Here is a 23546-nt window from a genome sequence, read left to right on the forward strand (position 1 = left end):
AGAGACACTTAAAAGAGTAGCCAGTCTGATTGATCCCTGCGCGGCTCCCAGCCATGGCGACGTTGCAGAGCCGCTTGCTGCGCAGTGGGGCGATCACAGACGGGGTGGGGTGGGGTGGGGGGGAGTGGGACACGCAGGAAGTCCTCAGTAAGGCTGTACTTCCTTGGCGTCCTTGTCACACCTTGTGTGGAATCACGTGGAAAAGGACTGTCCTTTGGAAAAGTCACTGCATTTCCAACAAGCACACCACCAGTCAAAATTCACAAAAGTTGCCTATAAATAATATCTCTTTGATGTTAAATCTCTTTTTGTGGAAATATGACTTGGTGAATCAGCTACTGAGGAGAAACTTTTTTTAAGTAATGTAGTTATGTCATTAATAGACTTGTAATCTGCCTTGAATGTGTCACTAAAGTAGAAGTTGACATGAGTCTTGAGTTTGCTATTTACATTTAATTAAAAGCATGGCTTCAAATACAATATACCTGATATTAATCTATTGACAATATTCACGTGAATAACTTCATATTCATTTTTAACAAAATTTTTCCTTTGCTACCTTTTAAAATATATTTTTTTTAAATTTGCTTGCAAGCACAGAGAGTGGGAAGAGCCTTTAGCCACTACAAACAACCTCCAGATGCATGCACTACTTTATGTATCTAGCTCTACATGGGTACTGGGGAATCAAACCCAGGTCATTAGGCATTGCAGTCAAGCACCTAAACCACTGAGCCATCTCTCCAGCCCTCCTTTGCTTTCTTCTTCAAGACTCTGACTTGTATTGATCGGCCCCAACAGTGAGTCTTTCTCTCCTTGCACTCTGCTGACACTCACTCAGCTTCCTTCCTTTTTTTTGGTTTTTCGAGGTAGGGTCTCACTCTAGCTCAGGCTGTCCTGGAATTCACTATGTAGTCTCAGGGTGGCCTTGAACTCATGGCAATCCTCCACCTCTGCCTCCCAAGTGCTGGGATTAAAGGTGTGCGCCACCACACCTGGCAGCATCCTTCTTTTTCCTGTCAATGATATTATTTTCTTCCAGAATTGTATTTATTTATTTCGTTAGTTATTTATTTTGGTTTTTTGAGGTAGGGTCTCACTCTAGCCCAGGCTGACCTGGAATTCACTCTGTATTCTCAGGGTGGCCTCGAACTCGTGGCGGTCCTCCTACCTCTGCCTCCCGAGTGCTGGGATTAACCCAAAAGTTATCCAAGTCTACACGTGTGACTTTTGACTAGCATGTGCAAACCCTGAGTTCAATCCCAGTAAAGCATGTGCATGCACGCACGCACACACACACACACACTCTCTCTCTCCTCATTCTCACAGAAAGTAAGGAGTACACTGAAAGTAAGCAGAAAAGGAAAGCACCAGCTTTCGAATTACAAATAGACCATGCCACTTCTCCACAGCCTTTGTGGCTTAAAGACCTAGGGACAAGCGAAGTTTTGGAAAAACACCACAATGCAAAGAAGGCAGCCTGAGCAGAGCCACAGGTCACATATCAGCCACTGCCACTGAGTTTTTTTATGCTTCCTTTAGTAGAGCCAACACACACAGAGGAGACCTATTTCTAGCAAATCTAGATAACAAGTGGATAGGAATAAATTTAACTTTGACGCTGCCGTCCTTTGGCTGCTTGGCGGAATTCTCTGCCCTTCCCTCCATGTCCAGACGTACATCTACAGGAGTACTCTGGAGCCGGAAGGCTGTCACTTGAGGTCTGTGTGTAAGCTCTCTACCTGTGTTGACAGAGCACAGCAAGGCAGGCCAAGCAAACGAATATGCTTGTTCCTAGGACACCAGGCTGTTTCTATGGCAACGGGGCACTGCTGTTTGCTCCTGCTCTCTCGACATACACCTGTTCCTTAAGCAATATCCTTTTCTTGATGCCAAGCGTGGTGGCACACACCTTTAATCCCAGCACTTGGGAGGCAGAGGTAGGAGGATCGCCATGAGTTCAAGGCCACCCTGAGACTCCATAGTGAATTCCAGGTCAGCCTGAGCTAGCGTGACCCTACCTCGTAAAAACAAAAAAAAAAAAAGAAATACGTTTTTCTTTATTATAAAGCAAATCCTGCAGTAGGAAATAGCATGGCGTTGTAGCCGCAGCTCCTCTGCAGCTCTCTAGAAGAAAAATACTCTTTCAAATACAGCCTGATACATAGAAAGGAACTTGATGGATGGATGTGACCCCTCAGTCTTCAACATAATAAAACGTTTTGTAATGATCAACTGACGCAGCTTGATATTTTTAGCTCACTGCGTGGCATAGAGGGTTTGCGTCAATAGAGTACGTTTCTGAGACTACACTAACATTTGTCCTGGGTGAGGTGAACATCTGTTCGTGAGTTTTTCAGAGATTATACCTGGTGTCTTCTTAAGGAACTCAACATGCTTTTTCTCCCACTTTATCTAATTGTCACCAGAACTGCCACTTCTTTTATAAAATATTTTATTTATTTATCTGAGAGAGAGAGGGTGCACCAGGGCCTCCAGCCACTCCAGACAGATGTGTCACCTTGTGCGTTTGGCTTATGTGGGTCCTGGGGGATTGAACTTGGGTCATTAGGCCTCTAAGACAAGTGCCTTAACTGATAAGCCATCTCCCAGGCCTCTAAATTTTTTTATTTTCTTTTTTTAAAATATATTTTATTATCACTTAAAAAAAAACTATTATTTATTTATTTGCAAGCAGAGAGACAGAGAGAGAGCAAACAGACTGAGAGAACAGGTATGTCATGGCCTCCAGCATCTGCAAAGGATTTCCAGATGCATGTGCCACTTTGTGCATCTGGCTTCTGTGGGGACTGGGGAGTGAACATTGGGTCCTTAGGCTTTGCCGGCAAGCACCTTAGTGGCTGAGCCATCGCTCCTGCCCAGAGTCACCACTTCTACTGACTACACAGCTAGACAAGAGACAGGAGTAGGGCCGGGGTATCCCAGCGAGAATGTTGAAGAGACTTTCACTTTCAGAACCAGACAGATACACGATTGCTAACATCTCTCCAAAATAGGGTTCTTAGTCTTCTCAACCCATTTTAACTTTTTTACCATTTCCTTAAGTCCCAAACAAATCTTTGAAAACATGGCTGAAGAGGAATTTATTTGATAGACACTGTCATGCTGTCCTAACATAAGCTATCCAAGGAGAATCTTTGACCTTTATGTAAATCAATCTCTCTCTCTCTCTCTCTCTCTCTTTCTTTTCTTCCTGTCCCTCTTTTTTTTTTTTTTTTGGTTTTTCAAGGTAGTGTCTCACACTGGTCCAGACTGACCTGGAATTAACTATGTAGTCTCAGGGTGGCCTCGAACTCATGGCAATCCTCCAACCTCTGCCTCCTGAGTGCTGGGATTAAAGGTATGCACCACCATGCCTGGTTACGTCCCCCTCTTTTGAGACATGGTCTCCCTTTGTTCTCAGGCTGGCCTGAAACTCATAACAATCCTCCTGCTTCAACTTCCCAAGTACGGGGATTAGTTGCCTTTACCACAACACCTAGCTTTGACTTTTTGCTCAGACTCTTTGTTCCCTGAAACAAACCTACATACTGACCCCAGATTCTAAGGTGAAAAAGGTTCAGATTAGTGACAAAACGTCAATAGCACATTCATTCTGCTCTTTGGAAAGAAGGTTCCCTTAGTAAAGTGTCTATTTAATGGGCCATTAAAAGCTGCTGGAGGGCTGGAGAGATGGCTTAGCGGTTAAGGCACTTGCCTGCAAAGCCTGAGGACCCAAGTTCGATTCTCCAGGTCCAACGTAAGCCAGAGGCACAAGGTGGCGCATACATCTGGAATTTGTTTACAGTGGCTTGAGACTCTGGCATGCCTATTCTCTCTTTGTGTCTCTTTCTCTCTCTCCCTCTCTCTGTCTCTAATTAATAAATAAAAATTAATATATTTTTCAAAAAGCTGCTGAATACCAATCTGCTAGACAACTGAGAATTCAAACCAGATGCAAAGATCACATAACAGAACAGGGTAGATCATAAAGACACTGTGACTCATAGAAGCTATGAAACTAGCTTCGGAAAGAAGTTTTTTTTTTTTTTCTCTTCTCTTTTCAGAGTCTTTTCCACTCCTGAAGATGGAGCCCAAATAGCCTCACATATGTCAAGAGACTGTTGAAAAGCAAGTGAATCCTGTCTGTGTGATGAGTGCATCCATCTGAGCTGTAGTGTTGCTGTGACTTAAGATTCTGTTTGTTTGTTTTCAAGGTAGAGTCTCACTCTAGCCTAGAATGATCTGGAACTTACTCTGGAGTTCCAGACTGGCCTTGAACTCATGGTGAGCCGCCTACCACTTCCTCCTGAGCTCTAGGATTAAAGGTATGTGCCATAATGCCTGGCTTACGATTCTGAATGTCTTCACTGGCTGCTTTCCTGAACACAATCACCCAAACATAGGGCATTCTGATTTAGAGTCTCATTATGTGTCTCCTTTTCTGTGCAGTGGCTGTTTTTTATCCATAGGGAATATGTTCCAGGCTCCAGTGGGTTCCTGAAATCCAGGTTTGTACTGAATCTTATGTGTTTTGTTTTTTCACATTCATACAGTTTAATTTATAAGTTAGGCATACTAGGAGGTTAACAGTAATAGTAAAATAGGATAGCTATAACAATATACTGTAATGAAAGCCAAGTAAGCTTAATCTTTTGTTTTGACATTTTCATGAAAACGAAGCACTTCACAGCCTCTCCTTGACATACTTAAATTTTCAGGGTCAATCCTCTCATATTTGGGGGGACCATTATTAAGCAAGAAAAGGTTTCCCTGGGCTGGAGAGATGATTTAGTGGTTAAGGCACTTGCCATAAAAGCCAAAGGACCCAGATTCGATTCCCCAGAATCCACCTAAAGCCAGACGCACAAGGTGGCACATGTGTTTGGAATTCATTTACAGTGGCTGGAGGCCCTGGCCTATGCATCCTCTCTACCTACTTATTGATCTGCCTGCCTCTTTCTCCCTCCAAGAAATAAATAGATAAAATATTTAAAAAGAAAAAAAGGAAAAGGTTTCCTAGAATACAAGTACTGTGAAACCATTGATAGTTGATCCGATAATCAAGTTGACCACCAAGTGACTAGCGGGCAAGTAGTGAGCAACACTGGCCAAAGAGGTGATTCACATCTCTGGCAGGCCGTGAGGTTTTATTGTGCTACTCAAAATGGCACATAACTTGTCTATCTCTGGAACTTACCATTTAACATTTTTGGCTACAATTGACCGCAAGTATCTGCAGTGTGGAAAATGAACCCTCGGGCCAGGGGTCATGAGAATGACTATGTGGCTGCCAGTTTGTCTCATTCTCGTGTAACCTTACCGCCACATAATCTGCCTTTCTAAAACCATGGAATCCTTCTCTGCAGTGGTACAGCTTTGACTGTAGCCCGTGAGTCAGATCCAGCTGCCTGGTTTTTGAAAATATTTTATTTATGGGGCTGGAGAGATGGCTTAGCGGTTAAGCGCTTGCCTGTGAAGCCTAAGGACCCCGGTTTGGGACTCGATTCCCCAGGACCCAAGACAGCCAGATGCACAAGGGGGCGCACGTGTCTGGAAATCATCTGCAGTGGCTGGAAGTCCTGGTGCGCCCATTCTCTCTCTCTCTCTCTGCCTCTTTCTCTGTCTGTCACTCTCAAATAAATAAATAAAAATAAACCAAAAAAAATTAAAAAAAAAAGAATAAACAACAACAAAATAAAAATGTTTTATTTATTTATTTGAAAGAGAGAGAAACAGAGAGAGAGAGGCAGGTAGAAAGAGAGAGAATGGGCATGCCAGGGCCTCTACCCACTACAAAAGAACTCCAGATGCATGTGCCACCTTGTGCATCTAGCACCAAGTGGGTAGTGGGGAATCTAACGCGGGTCTTTAGCCTTTGCAGGCAATCAGCTTAACTGCTGAGCCATCTTTTCAGCCAGAGCTGCCTGTTTTTGTGTCACTTGTGAATTAAAAATGATTTCTAAAAGGGAACATTTTAAAAAATATTGTATTTATTTGCAAGCAGAGTGAGAGTCGGAGACAGAGGGAGAGAATGGGCTCACCAGGTCCTCTTATCATTGCAAACAAATTCCAGATGCATGAGCCACTTTGTGCTTCTGACTTTCCATGTGTACTGGGGAATTGAACTGTGGTCATCAGGCTTTGCAAGCAAGTGCCATCTCTCCAGCCTTAAAGGTGAACATACATATTGCATTTGTTGCTAGGATGTGGCTCCTGGCCACCCTTGGATTGCTGCACATCAGTTTCCCAGAGGCGTCCAGGTGACTGCAGAGCAGGGTCTTCAGTGGCCATGAGCGTGACAGGAAACAACACCCAGGAGACTGTGTCAGAGGACAGCTTGATTATTTGTTGGGGAAACGGGCTTATAAGCGTTCGTGTAGTGGTGGGAAAAGGTACGGGGTAAGGGTCACAGGAGGACTGGCTCTGTGAAGGCTGCTGGCTGATACCTCATTTACATACTGGAACCCTCTGGGTGAGTGGTAAAAGGTCACATGGCCACGGGGAAACCTAAGTCTTAACAGGAATCCAGGTGCCCTTGGCAAAGGAAGGGAGCAGCCCCACTCCTGCCAGTCTCAAACTGAGATTATCGGGGTCTAGGCCTACTGCACCCTCCTGCGGTCTGGGGCCCTCAGCCGAGCCTGACAGCTCAGGCCTACTTTAGCCTCTGGTGGCCTGGGGCCCATAACTGTGCCTGACACTGCGGCATACTAATTTTGAACCCCAGTTATTCATACACTGGAACTGTGCTACGAAAAAATGATACACAATTGTTAGTTAGTATATTTAAAAGTCCATCAACAAAGATCTACAGGAATTTTTTTCTACCTTATCATATTAAGCACTTTCATAACATCATTGGTTATGTATCTTGGCTTGCAAAGCTTAAAATGTTCCCTGTTTGGTGCTTTACAGAGAATGCCTGTTGATCTCCACTCCAGCACTTCAGGCTGAGGCTCAAGGACTGTTTGATGTTTTCTCAGCCTCTTTATAGCCTCACCCTTAACCTCAGCCTCTCCTTTCACTGACCTACTTATCGTTCTGCATGTTCCTGGCCGATGGTCTTTGTGCAGTTCTTTGTCCCTGGAATGTCCCTCCCGTCTCTCCATAGGAAAGCCTGCCCTTTCTATGAAGTCCTCCAAGTTTCCTGCTGACGTATTATGTAATCTCCTCATGTGTTCTCCTGTTGCACAATGTACCTCACATTCCCAGCGAACTAGGGTAGTAAGACAATATATGTGTTGTGGCAAAAGTGGAGGAGGGGATGCATGTAAACTAGTAGTCAAACTATGATTTTGCCTGTTTTTTTTTTTTTTTTTTTTTTTTGAGGTAGAGTCTCACTGTAGCTCAAGATGAACTGGAATTCACTATGTACTCTCAGAATAGCCTTGAACTCATGGCAATCCTCCTACCTCTGCTTCCTGAGTGCTGGGTTAAAGGCATGTGCCACCACACCAGGCTTTAACTTATTTTTTTTTTTATTGACAACTTTCATAATTGTAGACCATAACCAATCGTACTTCCTTCCCTCCCGCACTTTCCCCTTTGCCCTGTTTGTTTTTTAGAGAGGCTCTTGCTAAGTTGTTTTGGCTGGCTTCAAACTACTGGGTTCAAGATATTACTCTCCTGGGCTGGAGAGATGGCTTAGCGGTTAAGGTGCTTGCCTACAAAGCCTAAGGACCCAGGTTCGATTCCCCAGAACCCATGTAAGCCAGATGCACAAGGTGGCGCATGAATCTGGAGTTCATGTGCAGTAGCATGAGGCCCTGGCACCCCTGTTTTTTTGTTTTTGTTTTTTTTCTCTAATAAATAAATAAATAGAATAAATTTTTTAAAAAAGATATCATTCTCCTGCCTCCGCCTCCAAAATAGCTGGGAGGACCGGCACACATCACCACACTTGGCTATCAAAGTATAATCTGAAGTAGATTTAATGTAAACTTACTTGACTACAGTTACATTTAGTGAACACATCTGTTACTTGCCTTTCTAACAGTCTTTCACCCATCCTCTAACAGCTGCCGTGATTCCCATTCTCAGCCACGTGATTGGAGAGGAACGCCACCCTCAGTCTAGGGTGAAGCCGTGACCTTAGCCTAAGTCAGTGCAGACATTTCCTCATCAGTTTTCAGGAACAGACATATGACTTAGGTGGGTTGAGTGACTCTTAGGATCTCTGCTCGAAATACTTTGAAACAGGAAGGGGACAGCCAGGTGTGACAGTGCACACCTTTAATTCCAGCGCTCAGGAGGCTGAGGTAGGAGGACTGCCATGAATTCAAGGCCAACCTGGGCTAGAGTGAGACTCTGCCTAAAAAAAGAAAAAGAAACAAAGAAAAGATAAAAGTAATAATAAAAAGCAATAACAAAAGCAATATCGAGAGAAACATGCAGCCTGGGCAGCATCTTGCCACCAAAGCAGAACTTTCCAGAAAATTTAAAGAAATGGAGCTTCCGGGTATGGTGGCGCGTGCCTTTAATCCCGGCACTCTGGAGGCAAAGGTAGGAGAATTGCTGTGAGTTCAAGGCCAACCTGAGACTACATAGTGAACTTCAGGTGAGCCGAGGCTGGAGCGAGACCCTACCTCGAAAAAACAAACACACAAACAAAAAAAGAAACGGAACTGAGTCAGAGGTAGAAATATGAAGCTGGCCCTTTATGGTCCATCACATCTAAGACTAGATGTAACTGTGGACTTTAAGTCTATTTAGCCATTTAATTCTCTTCTTCTGTTCCCTAGTTTGGGTGGGGTTTCTGTCAGTAGAGACCATAAAATCCTGATGAAAGACACATTAATGCACTACTCTATGAAGGCCATTCAAAGTATGACAAAAACTCAGAGCAATGGTCTGGAAGAGTGCTGCGTAAATGCCCCATGCCCGATGTTGGCTGTGCCCCTCTCTCCAGCCTTCCATCACTGCCACATCCCTCCTCTCAGAGAAAACTCACCATGCCTTCCAAAAGGTACAAAATAAATTTACTTATTGTTCAAGTTTAGAACTAATGAATTGGGATTGATTGGGTAGTACTCATTACTAGTATAGACAAGACTGGTGTCCAACCCTCAGTAACTACCTCTAAGAAAATTAAAATTAATGAATCTCTTTTTTTTAGTTTTTATTTTATTTATTTATTTCAGAGAGAGGGAAAGAAGCAGATAGAGTGCATGAAAGAGGGCGAATGGGCGCGCCAGGGCCTGAAGCCCTGCAAACAAACTCCAGATTCGGGTGCCACCTTGTGCATCTGGCTAACATGGGTTCTGGGGAACTGAACCTGGGTCCTTTAGCTTTTCAGGCAAGAGCCTCAACCACTAAGCCATCTCCCCAGCCCTAGTATTTTTCTTACTTGTGAGGGAGAGAGAGTATGGGCTTCCAGGTCCTCTTGCAGTTGCAAATGACTCCAGATACATGTGTGTCTTTGTACATCTGGCTTTACGTGGGTACTGGGGATTCAAACTTAGGCCTAGTTTATGAGCAGGTGTCATCAACCACTGAGCTGCCTTCCCAGCCCTTAGTGAATCATTTGAGTCTCCTTCTCTGTCATGGTTTGATTCAGGTGTCTCCCATAAACTTAGGCGTTCTGAATGCTAGGTTCCCTAGCTGATGGAGATTTGGGAATTTATGCCTCCTGGAGGCAGTTTGTTGTTGGGGGTGGACTTACGGGTGTTATAGCCAGTTTCCCCATGCCAGTGTTTGGCACACTCTCCTGTTGCTATTGTCCACCTTATGTTGGCCAGGGCGTGATGTACACCCTCTGCTCATGCCATCGTTTTTTCCTGCCATCATTGAGCTTTCCCTCAAGCCTGTAAGCCAAAATAAACCTCTTTTTCCCACAAGCTGCTCTTGGTTGGGTGATTTCTACCAGCAATGTGAACCTGACTGCAAAAACATTCTCATTCTATATGAAATTCAAGATAGTACCTATTTACATATGACTAGAAAGGGATAAGTTGTTATTAGATTGACCTCGCAGATACCATGAACCATGGCAATATATAGAGATTTTCCATAGGTTCATCAATCACTTTGTGCTTTTTACCTGTAGATATACACATAGGTCTGTATTTACCATGTTTCATTTCACAATTAGTTTAATCTACCACTGAATGATTAAGAATTAACTGTATTATATAAACTGGTCATAGATACAGGAGATAATAGGAAAATACCTTGAAAACGAGAACGTCTATTTCTAGTCACAATGAATAACAGAGACCGGATTTACCATTCCGTCTTAAATAGTCAGAAACTGTTTAAAACATGTGAGACATGGGCTGGGGAGATTGCTCAGAAGTTAAAGGTACTTGCTTGCAAACCCTGCCTACCCAGGTTCAATTCCCTAGTAACCATGAAAGACAGATGCACAGTGGTGCACATTTGTCTGGAGTTTGTTTGCAATGGCAAGAGGCCCTGTTCACCCACTCTTTGTTATTCTCTCTCTCTCTCCTTTCACAAATAAATAAAAAACTATTTTAAAAATAAGGGGGCTGGAGAGATGGCTTATCAGTTAAGGTGCTTGCCTGCAAAGCTAAAGGACCAAGGTTCAGTTCCCCAGTATCACTTAAAAGCCAGATGTACAAGGTGAAGATGGTTTGCAGTGGCTGGAGGCCCTAGTGTGTCCTTCCTCTCTCTCTCTGCCTCTGTCTCTCAAATAAATACATATTAAAAACTTTTTTTTTTTTTTGGTTTTCCCAGGTAAGGTCTCACTTGCTCAGACTGACCTGGAATTCGCTATGTAGTTTTAGGGTGGCCTCGAACTCTAGGCGATCCTCTACCTCTGCCTCCTGAATTCTGGGATCAAAGATGTGCACCACCAAGCCTGGCTAAAAACATTTTTTTTAAAAGCTGGGTATAGTGGCACACACCTTTAATCCCAGAATTCAGGAAGCAGAGGTAGGAGGATCACTGTGAGTTCGAGGCCAGTCTGAAACTACATAGCGAATTCCAGGTCAGCCTGGGCTAGAGCGAAAGTCTACCTCAAAAAAAAACAATAAAGGGCTGGAGAGATGAAGCGCTTGCCTGTGAAGCCTAAGGACCCTGGCTCAAGGCTCGATTCTCCAGGACTCATGTTAGCCAGATGCACAAGGGGTGCACGTGTCTGGAGTTTGTTTGCAGTGGCTGGAGGACCTGGCGCGCCCATTCTCTCTCTCTCTCTCTCTCTGCCTCTTTCTCTCTCTCTGTTGCTCTCAAATAAATATATAAAACTGAACAATTTTTTTTTAAAAACCAATAAATAAAATATAGGAGATATTATTTTTCAGACATTGGTTAATAAATGGTACAGACAGAGATTCCTAACATAAGGAGCTGGATGAGAGTCCCAAGAGGACCGCAGCTCATGGACCACAGTGCACATAGGGGAGCCCAAGTAGAGTCAGTGTCCTGGGTGGAGAAGATGGCAATGGCGGCAGCTACAATGGATGGCAAGGTGTCAAAGAAAAGGTAACAGAACAGAGTTAGAGTTGTTCTCAGGGATTTACTGAGAAAGGCCCTTCTTTTTTAAAATATTTTTTGTTTATTTTTATTTATTTGAGAGCAACAGAGAGAGAGAGAGAGAGAGAATATGGGTGTGCCAGGGCCTCCAGCCATTGCAAAAGAACTCCAGATGCATGTGCCACCTTGTGCATCTGGCTTAATTGGATCTTGGGGAATTGAGCCTCGAACCAGGGTCCTTAGGCTTCACAGGCAAGCGTTTAACCACTAAGCCATTTCTCCAACCCCCTTCTTTTTTTAGAACAAATATATATATATATATGCATACATATATATATATAATACATATATATATGTGTGTATGTATGTATATTTATTTATTTACCTATATTTTGAAAGAACAGGCACCTGAGGCCTTCTGCTACTGCAAACAAATTACAAACAAATCCACCACTTCATGCATCTGGCTTTACATGGGAACTGGGGAAGTGAATACAGGTTGTTAGACTTTGCAAGCAAGAGGCATTTCTTCAGCCTAGAGAGGGCCTTCTAAGTTTTGGGCAAGTTTGGATAAGGAAACTACCAAGACTAAAGCAAGAACCAAGAAAATTCGCAGGAAGAAAAAAAAAAAACAAATCTCTAGCCGGGCATGGTGGCACATGCCTTTAATTCCAGCACTTGGGAGGCAGAGGTAGGAGGATTCCTGTGAGTTCAAGGCCACCCTGAGACTACATAGTGAATTCTAGGTCAGCCTGGGCTAGAGTGAGACCCTACCTCAAAAAACAAAAGAAAGCCGGGCGTGGTGGCAAATGCCTTTAATCCCAGCACTCGAGAGGCAGAGGTAGAAGGATCGCCATGAGTTCGAGGCCACCCTGAGAATACAGAGTGAATTCCAGGTCAGCCTGAGCTAGAGTGAAACCCTACCTCGAAAAATCAAAAAAAAAAAAAGAAAAACAAAAACAAAAATCTCTAAAGGGTTATTCCCACAGTACTGGACACGGTTCACGTTCAGAGCAATGCTGTCTCAGGAGGAAGGTCAGAGAAGCCCTCGGCTCCAGGCTGTGCTGGCAAACCACATCCATGATGACCCAAGGCTTGGGGAAGGAACTGGGGATTTCCTACAAATGCTCACATCAGGGAGTTTTTTGTAGTCGTAGTAGCAGTAGAAATGTTCTAAAACTGGACTGTGGTGATGATGGTACTAAAAATTACTCAAGTATTCATTTTTAGCGGTTTTATTTATCACATATAAATTTTTTCTTGTTAAAGCTGCTAATGACCAGCCAAATGCACTATAGATCACTGAAATGATTTTCAATTTTTTTGTTGTTGTTGTTGCCATTTGTGCTGTAACTTGGGTCTACATGTGTGGTCCAGTTGATTGTCAAGTTCACTGAAGGTAAGAGGTGAATTTTAGGGCTGGAGAGATGGCTTCATGGTTAGGCATTTGCCTCAGAAGCTTAAGGACCCAGGTTTGATTCCCCAGTATCCACGTAAGCCAGTACAAGGTGATGCATGTATCTGGAGTTCATTTGCAGTGGCTGAAGGCTCTGGCATGCCCATTCTCTCTCTAAAATAAAATAAAATATTTTTTTTTAAAAAAAAAAGAAGTGAACTTAGGCCAGGTGTGGCTCACACCTTTAATCGCAGCACTTGAAGGCAGAGGTAGGAGGACTGCCATGAGTTCAAGGCCACCCTGAGACTATATAGTGAATTCCAGGTCAGCCTGGGCTAGAGTGAGACCCTACCTTGAAAAACCAGAAAAACTAAAAAAAAAAAAAAAAAAAAAAAAAAGAGGTGAATTTTACCCGCACATTCAGTGACTCTGTTCATTAGCTGAGTTCCCTACACAAAGGAAATGTTCAGTACATGTGTGTTGGCTGCTTTATGGTTTATTTCTTGCCTCCTGGATTTCTCCCTTGGCTTTTTCTTTGTTAGTTACACATCCTTGCACTGCTCCTTCTACCATCACAAGCACCAGTCATATGCTGCATGCCTGAGTGCATTTCCTGAAGCACTGCTGTGCTGGAGAGGCTTGCTGGATGTCACTATGAAACAGAGGCCCACCAGAACTGACTTATTTTCCTGTTTTGTCAAAAATAATGGCCAGGCGTGGCTCACGCCTTGAATCCCAGCCCTTGGGAGGCAGAGGTAGGAGGATCTCCATGAGTCTGAGGCCACCCTGAGACTATATAATAAATTCCAAGCCAGCCTGGGCTAAAGTGAAACCCTACCTTGAAAAACCAAATAAAAATAAAATAATAATAATAATAATGATGAATGTGGTGCTGAGGAGGAGCAGAGAAGAGAATGGTATCATTGAAAATCTGTGCAAGGGCTAGAGAGATGGCTTAGCAGTTAAGACACTTGCCTGCAAAACCAAAGAACCCGGGTTTAATTCTCCAGGACCCACATAAGTCAAATGCACAAGGTGATGCACGTGTCTGGAGTTTGTTTGCAGAAGCTGGAGGCCCTGGCATGCCCATTCTCTCTCAGATGAACAAATAATAAAAAGAAATGCTTTTAAAAATAAATAAATAAAATATATTTTAAAAATTCATGCTTACTCCAACAAGTCCTTCCCCTTTCCATAGAATATTTTTACCCTAAAAAGGAGAAGAAAGTAAGAGAATCTACTAGGTTTGTGAATTATGACATAGAAAAGAAAAAAAAATATTTTCAATGACCAGAAAATCTACAAAAGGACACTCCTCATTCCAATAGGATATCAAAACAAATGGAGAAATTCATAATTTAAAAAAGCTACTTTAAATATGATATTGCTGTGACCCCCCCCCAAAAATCTTGGGCAAAAATAAAATCAGGAAAATAACTGTTCTGTGTAAACTAAATAAAAACAAGGCATAATTTTGAGTAAAAGTCCTTTGAAACACATAGAGCTACCCAAAACAAACAGATCTGTTTCTGAGTTTAAAAATAGATGATCTGCATATGTGACATAGGTGAAATTCATGCTGAAAACAAGCCACCTACCTTAGGATCATAGCCAGGAGTTGATTTAGCAATCCTCTCTCTCTCTGTTTTTGTGTTTAGTTTTGTTTTTCAAGGTAGGTCTCACTCTAGCTCAGGCTTACCTGGAATTCATTATGTGGTGTGAGGCTGGCCTCGAACTCAAAGTGATCCTCCTACCTCTGCCTCCTGAGTGCTAATTTTCTCTTTTATCTTCACTTGAAACAACTTCTTATACCCCACTCTTTCCTCCCCTTTTTATTTTCCTTCATACAAAATAGCCCACCTTATTGGAACTGTTACCAGAGCTTTAAGAATGCTTATCATCAGGCTAGGGAGGCAGCTCAGTGGACAAAGTGCTTGTCAAGCAAACCTAAGAGCCTGAGTCCGCATCCTTATTACCACAGAAAGTGCTCGGCATGGTAGTTCATACTTGTAATCCTAGTGCAGATGAGACAGAGAAAGGAGGATACCCGAGACTAATGAATTATTTAGTTATCTACTCAAAAGGTGAGTTCTTGGTTCAGTGAGAGACTCTGTTTCCAAAAAATTAATGTGGAACATGATAGAGGGAGACACGTGACATCACCTCTGCTACTTACATGCCCACACTTGCCATTTTCCTACATAGCCTCCTTAATATTGGGATTATAGGTGTATGCAACACGTTTGGTTTTCAAATATGGTTTTTTAAATATATTTTATATTTATTTATTTGACAGAAAGAGGGAGAGAGTGAAAGAATGGGTGCGCCAGGGACTCCAGCCACTGCAAACAAACTCCAGACGCGTGTGCCCCCTTGTTCATCGGGCTAATGTGGGTCCTGGGGTATCAAACCTGGGTCCTTTGGCTTTGCAGGCAAATGCCTTAACCACCAAACCATCTCTCCAGCCCTCGTGTCTTTAATGAAGCCCCATACTTAATCCCTCACTGGTGCAGCCTGTGGGAGGTGGAGCCTTGCTGGAGGAGGTGTGTCACTGGGCACAGCCTTGCTGCTTATTAGTCCAGCGGCACAGAGTGTTTCTAACAGAGCTCATACTCTTGCTGCTTTCTCCCAGTTGCTATGAAGATGTGATACCAGCTGTCTGCTTTTGCCATCGTTTCCCTACCATGATGAAACTTCCCCTTGACAATGTAAGCCAAAACCTTTTCCTTCCATAGTTGCTTTTGGCTAGGTGTTTTGTCCCAGCAATGAGAAGGAAGCTACAATGGTTTTGAGATTTTTTTTTTTTTTCTGTTTTCAACTTCTCTACAATCCTCTAATCCCAGCACTCAGGAGGCAGAGGTAGGAAGATTTCTGTGCATTTGAGGTCAGGCTGAGTCTACATAATAAATTCCAGGTCAGCCTGGGCTAGAGTGAGACCTACCTAGAAAAACAAAACAACAACAAGGAACAACAAGGAACAAGAGGGGCTGGAGCCGGGAGTGGTGGCGCCCGCCTTTAATCCCAGCACTTGGGAGGCAGAGGTAGGAGGATCACCGTGAGTTCGAGGCCACCCTGAGACTCCATAGTGAATTCCAGGTCAGCCTGGGCTAGAGTGAGACCTTACCTCAAAAAAAAAACAAAAAAAAAAAAAAGAGGGGCTGGAGAGACAGCTCAGTAGCTAAAGGTACTTGCTTGCAAAGCCTGTCAGCCTGAGTTCACTTCTCTAATAGCTACTGAAAGCCAGAGGCACAACTCCTGCACATGCATCCGGAGTTTGTAGCAGCAAGAGGCCCTAGGTGCCCATACTCTCTTTCTCTTTCTTACTCTTTTTCTTGCTCTCTTTACATTGATCAATGTGTATGTGTTTGTTTTTGTGGAAGATTCTTGCTGTAGCCCAGGCTGACCTGGAATTAACTATATAGTTTATGGCTGTCCTTGAACTCACAGCGATTCTCCTACCTATGCCTCTGGAGTGCTGGGATTAAAGGTGTGCACCACCATGCCCAGCTTGATCTATATTTGTGTTAGCTTGTTATAGCAACAATACAGAACTAAGAACTAAATGGACTATTATTCATCAATAAAGAAGAATGATCACTAATATATGCTACAGCATGTATAAACTTCAAAAATTGTCTGCTAAAAGAACAGGTCTAGTCTTGAAAGCCCACATACCATATATGCCATCGATATAAAATATCCACATTAGGCAGATCTATACAGATAGAAAGATTAATGGCTGTTTATGGCTGGGGGTGGGAGGAGGTGACTGTTCATGGGGACAGAAATTATTTTAGAAATAAGGAAATGTCCTAAAGTGTTCTGAGATTGTGGTTGGTGATGGTAAAATAGAAAAAGTATAAAAACTGAATGGTATGTAATTTATCTTCTTAAGCATATACCGACATTTCTGAACACACACACACACACACACACACACACACACACATTCTCTGCTGACAAACATTTGATGGTTTGAATCAGATCAAGTCCAAACCCTTGGAATAGTCACATGGCCTTTCATTACTTGATTCTTATCATCTCTTCTGTGTCTCTTTCTACTTCCCAGCATGGACCTGAGAATCCAGACACCCAAGCGATTTCAGCTTTCCTCATCCGTGTACATTGAAAAAAATGGCTTTTTTGCCCAGAACACCCGCTTCCCTTCTCTTCCTCTTAATCCTATTAGCTTTTCAAAATTCAGTTTAAATTTTACCTGGTTAGTTTAGTTACCCTTTGGTAATTTCTTCTGTATTTGCCAGTCTCCCCTGCTACAGTATATGTAGCTGGGCATGGTGGTGCATGCCTTTAATACCAGCACTTGGGAGGCAGAGGTAGGAGGCTATCCTGAGACTATACAGTAAATGCCAGGTCAGCCTGAGACCCTACCTCAAAACATAATTTTTATTTATTTGAGAGCAACAGACAGACAGACAGACAGAGAAAGAGGCAGAGAGAGAATGGGTGCGCCAGGATCTCCAGCCACTGCAAATGAACTCCAGATGCATGCGCTCCCTTGTGCATCTGGCTTACGTGGGTCCTGGAGAATTGAGCCTTGAACCGGGGTCCTCAGGCTTCACAGGCAAGTGTTTTAACCACTAAGCCATCTCTCCAGCCCAAAACATAATTTTTAAAAAAGCGTCCTGTGAGAGCACAAGTCCTTGAAGTACGTACTTATTATTTTGCTTATTTATGTTGGTTCTGGGCTCTAACCCAAGGACTCACACACACACAGACAAGTACTCTACCACTGAGCTACCCCCCAGCCCCAAGCTCTTAAAGTAGCATATCTCATTGTTTTAAAAAAATTTATTTATTTATTTCAAAGAGGAAGAGGGAGAGAGGGAGAGAGAGTGAGTGAATGAATGGGTGTGGCAGGGACTCCAGCCACTGCAAACGAACTCCAGATGCGTGTGCTCCCTTGTGCATCTGGCTAACGTGGGTCCTAGGAAATCAAACCTGGGTCTATTGGCTTTGCAGTCAAATGCTTTAACTGCTAAGCCATCACTCCAGCCCATATATCTTATTCTTAATAGTCTAGTTGAGACAATACAATCATTTTTAAAAACTTTAATGAGTTAATTATCACAGCACTTCATTCCTTATAATATAAATAATACACTTGTATCTATGTCCCTTTAACAGACTGAGAACATCTCATAGGTAAAGTATTCTTCTATCAATACAAGTCCAAGTATATGATAAATATTCTATCATAAAATGGATCAATGTCTATTATGAAAGTAGGTTTTTTCCAAATTTACTTATTTATTTAACACACACACACATACATACACAGAGAGAAAGAGGCACATAGATAGGTAGGTAGGTAGGTAGCTAGCTAGCTAGCTAGCTTGATCAATCAATAGATAGATAGATGATGGATAGATGGGGAATGGGCACACAAGGGCCTCTAGCCACTGCAAACAAACTGCAGACACACATGCCATATTGTGCATCTGGCGTATGTGGGTCCTGGGGAATTGGACCTGGGTCCTTAGATTTCACAGGCAAGTGCCTTACCTGCTAAGCATCTCTCCAGCCCATAGCTGATATTTTAATGGATTTCTGAATGCCTTCAAGTACATATATTTTTAAAATACGACATTTGCTGCTAGTGTGATCTAACTCTATGCATAAATATGAAACCCAGCTTATCTAATCCACAAACACTACATTCTACATAAAACTGTGACCCATTAAATAATGACTTGAAATGATCATTGATTAAAACACTCATACAGTAGTTTATTCATTGAGCATCTTCCCTTAACAGAAGCCTGTTCACAACAATCTGCTTTGTTTGTAGGATTAGGATTGAATCCCTGGCCCCAAATAGAATTCACTGGTCTATTCTACCAACACAAAGGCTGCTAGGATGTGCATGCCTGGTGTGGGTGAAGTGCTGACGTCCAGAGGTCAGGTGCAATAGTGTTTTCTAAGCCCAGTTAACCTTTTATTACAGAAGCAATAACACATGCTTTCTTAGAAAATGATCTGCACGTTCATCTCACAGAGACTTCACTTCATGAATGGTTATCTTTGAGTGGTCTAATACATATTCCATGCAAGATAAAATAAAATAGGAATTTGAAGGCCTTGTCACAGACAGATGATTTGGGAAGAAATACTGGAAATAATATTATGCTATCCAAGCCTAGCAGGGTGGTGCACATCTTTAATCGCAGCACTCAGGAAGCAGAGGTAGGAGGATTGCTGTGAGTTTGAGGCTAGCCTGGGACTACAGAGTTCCAGGACAGCCTTGCCTAGAATGAGAACCTACCTCAAAAAAAAAAAAAAATTATACTATCCATTTCCCGATGAGGAAATGTGTGCTGTTCTCACCGTTTTTGTTTCTGTGCTGAGAGGTGGGAGCGCTGGCGCAGGCAGGTGGTCTGCTGTGAGCTGCACTCTGCAATCTTACTGGGCTGATGAGGAACCAGCAACCTCAAGTAGATTAAACCATTTTCACAAGATGTGGGGTGCAGAATTCAATCTCAAAGAGGAAAACTCCAGAGGCCAGGCATCATTACTTTCTTGCCTTTCACCACAAGAATAGTTGAGGTCATTCTGCGAACCCCCAGGCTGACTTAGGCCTCAGCCCCGCACTTAAGACATCTTACTACATTTCTACCCGCTTCAAACTGACGGGCGGCAAAACACGTAAGAGAAGCACAGCGTCTATTTTGTAAGTTTTTATGAAAGAGAGAGACTTAGTGCGCCGGGTCCTGCAGCCATTGCGGTTGAACTCCAGACGTGTGTGCCCCCGTGTGCATGTGCCACCTTCTGCCCTGTGCCACCTTGTGTGTCTGGTTTGTGTGGGATCTGGAGAGTTGGACATGGGTCCTTAGGCTTCGCAGGCAAGCTCCGTAACCGCTAAGCCTTCTCTCCAGCCCAAGTTTATTTATTTGTATTTGCATTTTTTGTTTTTTTGAGGTAGGGTCTCACTCTAGCTCAGGTTGACTTGGAACTCACTATGTAGTCTCAGGGCAACCTTGACCTCCTACCTCTGCCTCCCAAGTGCTGGGGTTAAAGGCATGTGCCACCATACCCAGCTCCCAAGTTTATTTATTTATTTTATTTATTCTTTTTTTTTTTGGTTTTGTTGAGGTAGGGTCTCACTCTAGCCCAGGCTGACCTGGAATTCACTATGTAGTCTCAGGGTGGTCTTGAACTCAAGGTGATCCTCTTACCTTTGCCTCCCAAGTGCTGGGATTAAAGGCATGAACCACCACGCCTGGCCCAAGTTTATTTTTTAATGTAAGTTTATTTTAGGAGGCTAAGGATGTAGCTGAATGATACTGTAATATGCTTGGCATGCATAAGGGACCTAGGTTCTATTCCTAGCACATAAACTTAAATCTTGAGCAGGAAAAGATTGCTTAGTGGTTAAGGCACTTGACTGCAAAGCCATAGAACCCAGGTTCCATTCCCCAGGACCCATGTAAGCCAGATGCACAAGATGGCACATTTCTTCTCTCTCTAGTATATTAATAAATAAAAAATTTAATCTTATCTTTTTTCCTTTCTTTCTTTTTTTTTTTTTGTTTTGTTTTTAGAGGTAGGGTCTCACTATAGCTCAGGCTGACCTGGAATTTACTGTATAGTCTCGGGCTGGCCTCAATCTCATGACATTCCTCCTACCTCTGCCTCCCAAATGCTGGGATTAAAGGCATGCACCAACCATGCCCGGCCCAAAATCGTTTTGTTTAATGTAACCCCAAGTAAAGTGTATTATTGATGAGGATAAGATAATAAATTTTTAAAACATTTACTCTTTGGGCTAGAGAGATGGCTCAGCAAGTAAAGGCAGTTGCTTGCAAATCCTGATGGCCTAGGTTCAATTCTTCATTACTTATAAAGTCAGATGCATAGATTGGCACATGTGTATGGATTTTGCAGCAGCAAGAGGCCCTGGCACACCCATTCCACCCCCCACAATCAGATAAATATTTTAAAATATTTTATTTATGTATTTGCAAGCAGGGAGGGAGAGAGGAGAGAGACAGACAAAGAGAATGGGTACACCAGAGCTTCCAGCTGCTGCAAATGAACTACAGGTGCATACACCCTTTGTGCGTCTTTACATAGGGAATCGAACTAGGGTTGTTAGTCTTTGTAGGTAAGTGTTGTAACCGCTAAGGTATCTCTCCAGCCCTGAAATAATATTTAAAAAGTAAAAATAAAAATATCCAGGCCTGGTGGCCCATGCTTTTAATTCTTGCAATCAGGAGGCAGGGGTAGAAGGATTTCTGTGAATTTGAATCCAGTCTGGAACTACAGAGTTCCAAGTCAGCCTGAGATAGAATGACACCCTACCTTGAAAAACTGAAAAAAAGAAATAAATTAAAAAAATAAAAATAAATAAAAGCCATTACCTAGAGGACAAAGCTGATTTCTTTTCTAGACACAGAAAAAAAAATCACATGTTTATCATTAGAGAAATGCCTAATTTTCCCTCTTTTGATGTACATGAGGAAGACACGGAAACAAATTAGACTGGGAGACTAAGCCACTCTTCTCAATAGCTTCAGGGATGGCCTCAGAAAAGCCTCTTAGCAGCCGACGTGGTTGTGCACGCCTTTAATCCCAGCACTCTGAGGCAGAGGTAGGATGGCTGTGAGTTCAAGGCCATCCTGATACTACTGGTCAGCTGGAGATAGAGTGAGACCCTACCTCGAACCCCCTCCCCAAAAAAGCCTCTCAGCAGAGAAAACTTCTGACAAATGTAGATGAACTGTAGTCTAGAAACAACCATGTAGAAAGGATGTGTACAGACAGAAACATATAAGCCAAGGTATATAAAGGGAAAAGAGTAACTAAAAATAGGTATGGTGGGTCCCACACCACCTCTGTGAGCAGTTACGTGTGGGAGACTCCATAAGATCACTGAGCCTGCAAGGAAGCCCGCAGCCCAAATTCATTAACATCACCCTATCCTGACTGATGACGCCTGCTTCCCCCAATTCCTACTCCAACCTCCAAATATTTGGAGTTTCTGTCCCCATGCCAAGAACTGGTTTTCTAAGTTTCCTCGGTGGGATATCTGATAGCCCATCAACAATTACTATTTTGACCCAACTTAATGATTGATTCCTTGTGACAGAAAACATCTCAGCTTGTCCCCTTCTCCACTGGGGTGATTATGCAGAAACCATGTACGTCAATCTCTCTTTCTCTTGTCTGGTTGTCAGTTATATTTTAGTGAAGTTCCGTCGGTATTGTTTTAAATCAGCCGGGCCGTTATCAGTAGTTCTGCTTAAAGGCAGTATTTGTTGGAATGGCTCTAGCGCGCAGGCCGGTTCTCTCAGTTCTAAATGTCAGCGGGGTTGGCATTTGGTCTCTTTCTTAATGAGGACCAGCACGCGGCGGTGCTGCCACCTACTGGTAACGTAGCCTACACGCAGGGAAAGGACCGTGGAAAAGCGACTTGGACAGGATTCCCTCTCCAGTTCCAGCTTCTTATAATTTCTCTCCTCAGCTACCTGTCTTCATTGGTAATAGCATTTTATGTTAACTGTTTAACAGTCTACAGAAACATTAGCAGGTTATAGAAATAGATGCTGCTAAGCCCCGCGTGGTGGCGCACGCCTTGAATCCCAGCACTGGGGAGGCAGAGGTAGGAAGATCGCCGTGAGTTCGTGGCCACCCTCAGACTACATAGTGAAAGAAATAGATGTCACTAGCCAAGGCGCCACCAGGTAACGTATTATAAATGGACCCCTGGTTAGAGAGTTGGCTTAGCGGTTAAGGCATTTGCCTGCAAAGCCAAAGGACCTCTGTTCCATTCCCCAGGACTCACATTAGCCAGATGTACAAAGGGGTGCATGCATCTGGGGTTCGTTTGCAGTGGCTGGAAACCCTGGCGCTCGCCCTCTCCTCTCTCTCTCTCTCTGCCACTTCCTCAAATAAAAAATATTAAAATAAGTAAAAAAAAATAAATGAACCCATGGTTGGTTGGTTGGTTTCTAAGATGAAAGCTTTTTGTTTTGTAGATAGTACTTATTTATTTGAAAGAGAGAGAAAAAATAGGGAGAGAGAATGGGTGCACCACTGCAAACGCTCCAGATGTATGTGCCACCAGATGAATGTGCATCTGGCTTAAAGGGTTCTGGGGAATTGAACCTATGTCCTTTGGCTTTTCAGACAAGCTCGGTAACCACTGAGTCATCATTCCAACATAGGACCCATGATTTTGAAATGTATGATGGCCAGATGTTTTAAAGAAAAAGTGTAACAATTTTGTTGCTTTTGTGCTTTGGTTTTAGGATGCTGATTCCCTTTAAAGAATTCACTTTTGGGGCTGGAGAAATTGCTTAGCAATTAAGGAGCTTGCCTGTGAAGTCTAAGGACCCAGGTTCGGTTCACCAGATCCCATGTAAATCAGATGCACAAGGTGGAGCATGCGGCTGGAGTTCCTTTGCAGGGTCTAGAGGCCCTGGTGCGCCCATTCTCAATCTCCCTGTTTCCCTTTCTCTCTCTTCTCTCCCCTTCTGTCTCAAATAAAAACATTTTTTTTTAAAAAAAGAATGTACTTTTTATTCTGCACAAGTGTTCAAGTCTCCATTGGTTAAAGGCTTAAAACAAAATTCTGTAACAATAAAATAAAATGGCGTCAGAGTATAAAATTAAGACTCCATGCAGTAATAGTCTTTATTGTATAAGGAAGTTGTTTCGGGGGCTGGGGAGATAGCTCAGTCTGTAAAATTCTTGTGCA

At 43.0% G+C, this 23546-nt stretch overlaps 1 long non-coding RNA gene across 2 annotated transcripts; it reads left to right on the forward strand.

The window, feature by feature from the left end:
- The first annotated feature begins 4065 nt into the window (after positions 1-4065).
- LOC123455130 lies at positions 4066-23227 on the forward strand. 2 transcript variants are annotated; one of them, XR_006633690.1, is made up of 3 exons: positions 4066-4328; positions 4453-4511; positions 23098-23227. It is a non-coding gene; the product is annotated as an uncharacterized LOC123455130 (long non-coding RNA). The 2 variants fall into 2 exon arrangements; XR_006633689.1 differs by lacking the exon at positions 23098-23227 and adding an exon at positions 6916-7219.
- The last annotated feature ends 319 nt before the right edge of the window (positions 23228-23546 follow it).

Source organism: Jaculus jaculus, chromosome 15 (genome assembly GCF_020740685.1).
Source record: "Jaculus jaculus isolate mJacJac1 chromosome 15, mJacJac1.mat.Y.cur, whole genome shotgun sequence".
NCBI lineage: Eukaryota > Metazoa > Chordata > Mammalia > Rodentia > Dipodidae > Jaculus > Jaculus jaculus.